Source organism: Cherax quadricarinatus, unplaced genomic scaffold (genome assembly GCF_038502225.1).
Source record: "Cherax quadricarinatus isolate ZL_2023a unplaced genomic scaffold, ASM3850222v1 Contig133, whole genome shotgun sequence".
In the NCBI taxonomy this organism is placed as follows: Eukaryota; Metazoa; Arthropoda; class Malacostraca; order Decapoda; family Parastacidae; genus Cherax; species Cherax quadricarinatus.
The window spans coordinates 77,590-83,067 of NW_027195159.1; the positions used below are offsets into that span (position 1 = coordinate 77,590).

General features: G+C 52.9%; 1 long non-coding RNA gene across 3 annotated transcripts; it reads right to left on the reverse strand.

Annotated features, from left to right (window-relative positions):
• Positions 1–1,243: 1,243 nt before the first annotated feature.
• On the reverse strand, positions 1,244–3,007 carry LOC138851218 (uncharacterized). Of its 3 annotated transcripts, none has more exons than XR_011391071.1 (2): positions 2,989–3,007; positions 1,244–1,455 (listed from the first exon to the last, which is right to left on the reverse strand). It is a non-coding gene; the product is annotated as an uncharacterized lncRNA (long non-coding RNA). The 3 variants fall into 3 exon arrangements; XR_011391073.1 differs by lacking the exon at positions 2,989–3,007 and adding an exon at positions 2,563–2,580; XR_011391072.1 differs by lacking the exon at positions 2,989–3,007 and adding an exon at positions 1,730–1,759.
• Positions 3,008–5,478: the final 2,471 nt, after the last annotated feature.

The following is a 5,478-nucleotide window of genomic DNA, read 5'->3' on the forward strand; positions in this document are numbered from 1 at the left end:
TATTTACAAACATCTGAGCTGATACGGATTCAGTAAAATAATAACCGTTCAATTGTAAAAAAAAATTAATGCCATAAAATGTTTACATGTGAGTATAAGTAAGTTTTTCAATGTGAATCAGTGTGGTATAATTTATAAGGTATCATGTGTGAACCAGATTATTTAAATTATGAATCAATACAACTTTTAAGAAAATTTGAACAACTGAAAAATAATCAAGTTAACAGTTATTCATAAATGGAAGTTAACTACTTTTAAATACTATGTACAGAATAATATTCAGCTACGAGTTAAACATCACCTAAACATTAGGACTGAAGAAATACCATTGTGTGTCACAACATTCAGGGTATAATACTGCTAACATTTAAACATCTCAACACATTACAACACAACATTAATTTTACATTTTGCTTGATATTCACACATCACAGAACATTACAGTATAACACAGTATCTTAGACAGAGTCGTACTGTCCAGTGTGCACCAGCCACCACCTTAATTCTAGTTTATATTTTGTGTATTTGTGATTACATACATATTAGCGTAAGAGGCAGTGAGTGTGTTTTATACATGTGTGTGTGTGTGTGTGTGTGTGTGTGTGTGTGTGTGTGTGTGTGTGTGTGTGTGTGTGCTCATGTGCGCAGTTTTACGAGTGTATGAATGACGGTGAACACACAAGCTTCGTTTACGGAAATGCGCAAATGAGTGTAAAAACAAGTGTATGTGTAAGTTAAGTAAGTTTACTTAGGTACAAGTACATGTAAAAACACTTACACAATCTATCATACATATTAACGAATATGTAAATTACCCAGGATAACCCAAAAAGTCAGATAAAGTGACTTATTAACATTGTGAGCGGCGCTTGTAACTGATCGTTTTGCAAATACATAAGACAAATAACAAAATAAAAACACGAAGTTTAATACTTATTACAGTTATTACAACAAAACATTCACAAATGCACTTAAGCTGCTTATTAAGCACAAAAAGAAACTTATATTTAATGTTGATGAATTGTGTAATATAAATAGAACTCCCAAATTTTCACTAAGTGGCCAGGCCTTGGTGGGCGAACTGGACGGTAGCTTGGCTGCGTCTGGCTGACCTACGTTCTAGACTGTCTTGGTGGTGTAACTACAGGACGCAGTTTCCTGTGTGTCCCCTCCTGTAATTCCACCCACCTGGACAGTCTCTACCGTAGACCAGCTAAACAAGGCCTCGTTCTCATCTGGCTAGATCACGGAGGGTGGCTGAGCTGACTTCGGGATAAATAACCTGGGGAAGGCTGAGACTGGAAGATATCCTAAGGGAAGTGAGGAAGGGGAGACATCCGGGGGCCCACGGATGGATTCCTGGACACATGGACCTGGGAAAGGCGAGGATACCTTGGGGAAGTGGGGAAGGGAGAATATCTGAAGGCGGACAGATGGACTCCTGGACACGCGGACCTGGGGGGGGTGCAAGGTTGGGGTGTGGGGGAAGTGGGGAAGGGGGAGCACCTGGCCTTCGCACAGGTGGACTCCTGGAACCACGGACCCGGGGGGGGGGGTGTGCAGGGTTGGGGGGGGGGGGAAGTGGGGACGGGGGAGCACCTGGCCTTCGCACAGGTGGACTCCTGGAACCACGGACCCGGGGGGGGGGGTGTGCAAGGTTGGGGTGTGGGGATAGTGGGGAAGGGGGAGCACCTGGCCTTCACACAGGTGGACTCCTGGAACCACGGACCCGGGGGGGGAGTGCAAGGTTAGGGTGTGGGGGTAGGAGTGCAAGGTTGGGGTGTGGGGGAAGTGGGGAAGGGGGGAGCACCTGGCCTTCGCACAGGTGAACTCCTGGAACCACGGACCCAGGGGGGTTGTGTGCAAGGTTGGGGTGTGGGGGAAGTGGGGAAGGGGGAGCACCTGGCCTTCGCACAGGTGAACTCCTGGAACCACGGACCCAAGGTTGGGGTGTGGGGGGGGAGGGTGTGTGCAAGGTTGTGGTGTGGGGGTAGTGGGGAAGGGGGAGCACCTGGCGTCACACAGGTGGACTCCTGGAACCACGGACCCGGGGGAAGTGGGGGGGGGGAGTGCAAGGTTGGGGTGTGGGGGAAGTGGGGAAGGGGGAGCACCTGGCCTTCGCACAGGTGAACTCCTGGAACCACGGACCCTGGGGAAGTGGGGGGGGGGGAGTGCAAGGTGCAAGGGGTGGGGGAAGTGGGGAAGGGGGAGCACCTGGCCTTCGCACAGGTGAACTCCTGGAACCACGGACCCGGGGGGGGAGTGCAAGGTTGGGGTGTGGGGGAAGTGAGGAAGGGGGAGCACCTGGCCTTCGCACACTCCTGGAACCACGGACCCGGGGGGGGAGTGCAAGGTTGGGGTGTGGGGGATGTGGGGATGGGGGAGCACCTGGAACCACCAAGGTTGGGGTGTGGGGGTAGTGGGGAAGGGGGAGCACCTTCGCACAGGTGAACTCCTGGAACCACGGACCAGGGGGGGGGGGAGTGCAAGGTTGGGGTGTGGGGGAAGTGGGGAAGGGGGAGCACCTGGCCTTCGCACAGGTGAACTCCTGGAACCACGGACCCGGGGGGGAGTGCAAGGTTGGGGTGTGGGGGGGTGCAAGGTTGGGGTGTGGGGGAAGTGGGGAAGGGGGAGCACCTGGCCTTCGCACAGGTGAACTCCTGGAACCACGGACCCGGGGGGGGGCAAGGTTAGGGGGTGGGGGGAGTGCAAGGTTGGGGTGTGGGGGAAGTGGGGAAGGGGGAGCACCTGGCCTTCGCACAGGTGAACTCCTGGAACCACGGACCCCAAGGTTGGGGTGTGGGGGTAGTGGGGAAGGGGGAGCACCTGGGGGGGACTCCTGGACCCACGGACCCGGGGGGGGAGTGCAAGGTTGGGGTGTGGGGGTAGTGGGGAAGGGGGAGCACCTGGTGCAAGGTTGGGGTGTGGGGGAAGTGGGGAAGGGGGAGCACCTGGCCTTCGCACAGGTGAACTCCTGGAACCACGGACCCGGGGGGGGGAGTGCAAGGTTGGGGTGTGGGTGAAGTGGGGAAGGGGGAGCACCTGGCCTTCGCACAGGTGAACTCCTGGAACCACGGACCCGGGGGGGAAGGGGGGTGCAAGGTTGGGGTGTGGGGGAAGTGGGGAAGGGGGAGCACCTGGCCTTCGCACAGGTGAACTCCTGGAACCACGGACCCGGGGGGGGGGTGCAAGGTTGGGGTGTGGGGGAAGTGGGGAAGGGGGAGCACCTGGCCTTCACACAGGTGGACTCCTGGAACCACGGACCCGGGGGGGGGTGCAAGGTTGGGGTGTGGGGGTAGTGGGGAAGGGGGAGCACCTGGCCTTCACACAGGTGGACTCCTGGAACCACGGACCCGGGTCGAGGCAGACCCTGGGGAAGTGGGGAAGGGAGGATGCCTGAGGGGACACAGGCGGACTCCTGGACACGCGGACCTGGGAGAGACAAAAAAGGACACTCACCGGTTGTCGAGGCAGACCCTGGGGAAGTGGGGAAGGGAGGATGCCTGAGGGGACACAGGCGGACTCCTGGACACGCGGACCTGGGAGAGACGAAAAAGGACACTCACCGGCCGTCGAGGCAGACCCTGGGGAAGTGGGGAAGGGAGGATGCCTGAGGGGACACAGGCGGACTCCTGGACACGCGGACCTGGGAGAGACGAAAAAGGACACTCACCGGCCGTCGAGGCAGACCCTGGGGAAGTGGGGAAGGGAGGATGCCTGAGGGGACACAGGCGGACTCCTGGACACGCGGACCTGGGAGAGACGAAAAAGGACACTCACCGGCCGTCGAGGCAGACCCTGGGGAAGTGGGGAAGGGAGGATGCCTGAGGGGACACAGGCGGACTCCTGGACACGCGGACCTGGGAAAGACGAAAAAGGATACTCACCGGCCGTCGAGGCAGACCCTGGGGAAGTGGGGAAGGGAGAATGCCTGAGGGGACACAGGCGGACTCCTGGACACGCGGACCTGGGAGAGACGAAAAAGGATACTCACCGGCCGTCGAGGCAGACCCTGGGGAAGTGGGGAAGGGAGAATGCCTGAGGGGACACAGGCGGACTCCTGGACACGCGGACCTGGGAGAGACGAAAAAGGATACTCACCGGCCGTCGAGGCAGACCCTGGGGAAGTGGGGAAGGGAGAATGCCTGAGGGGACACAGGCGGACTCCTGGACACGCGGACCTGGGAGAGACGAAAAAGGATACTCACCGGCCGTCGAGGCAGACCCTGGGGAAGTGGGGAAGGGAGAATGCCTGAGGGGACACAGGCGGACTCCTGGACACGCGGACCTGGGAAAGACGAAAAAGGATACTCACCGGCCGTCGAGGCAGACCCTGGGGAAGTGGGGAAGGGAGAATGCCTGAGGGGACACAGGCGGACTCCTGGACACGCGGACCTGGGAAAGACGAAAAAGGATACTCACCGGCCGTCGTGGCTTAGAGAACACTTATCATCTGTTGACTGGGGTAACGAAGAGAGCTATCAATATGACAGTTTTCTGAACACTATACATGAGGCTCAAAGAACGTTTATTCCGTATAAAGAAATTAGATCAAATAGAAATGACCCAAAATGGATGAATAATAGGCTGAAATATCTTTTAGGGCATAAGAAAGGAATTTACAGGCGTATCAAAAGAGATGAGGGTCATCTTATGAATCAGTATATTGACATTAAGAGGGACATTAAAAAGGGGATAAGAAAAGCTAAAAGGGACTATGAAATTAAAGTTGCTAGGGATTCTAAAACTAACCCAAAAAGTTTTTTCCAGGTATATAGAACAAAAGTTAGAGATAAGATAGGTCCCCTTAAAAATAACTATGGGTATCTTACTGACAAAGAGAATGAAATGTGCTCGATTTTAAATAATTATTTTCTCTCGGTTTTTACACAGGAAGACACTAATAATATTCCAGTAATTAATTTTTATAGTGGGCCAGAAGAAGATAAATTATGTAACATCACAGTCACTAGTGAAATGGTTGTGAAGCAGATAGACAGACTGAAGCAAAATAAGTCACCGGGTCCTGATGAGGTTTTTTCAAGGGTTCTTAAGGAATGCAAAATGGAACTCTGTGAATCATTAACTAATATTTTTAATTTATCTCTTCAAACAGGTGTAGTGTCTGATATGTGGAAGATGGCTAATGTAATTCCTATTTTTAAAACAGGGGACAAGTCGTTACCGTCAAATTACCGCCCAATAAGCCTGACCTCAATTGTAGGCAAATTACTAGAGTCAATTATAGCTGAGATTATAAGAAGCCATCTCGATAAGCATAGCTTGATTAATGATACTCAGCATGGATTCACAAGAGGCCGGTCTTGTCTAACTAATTTATTAACTTTCTTCAGTAAAGCTTTTGAGGCTGTTGACCACGATAAAGAATTTGATATTATTTACTTAGATTTTAGTAAGGCATTTGATAGAGTTCCGCACCAAAGACTGTTGAAGAAAGTAGAAGCTCATGGCATTGGG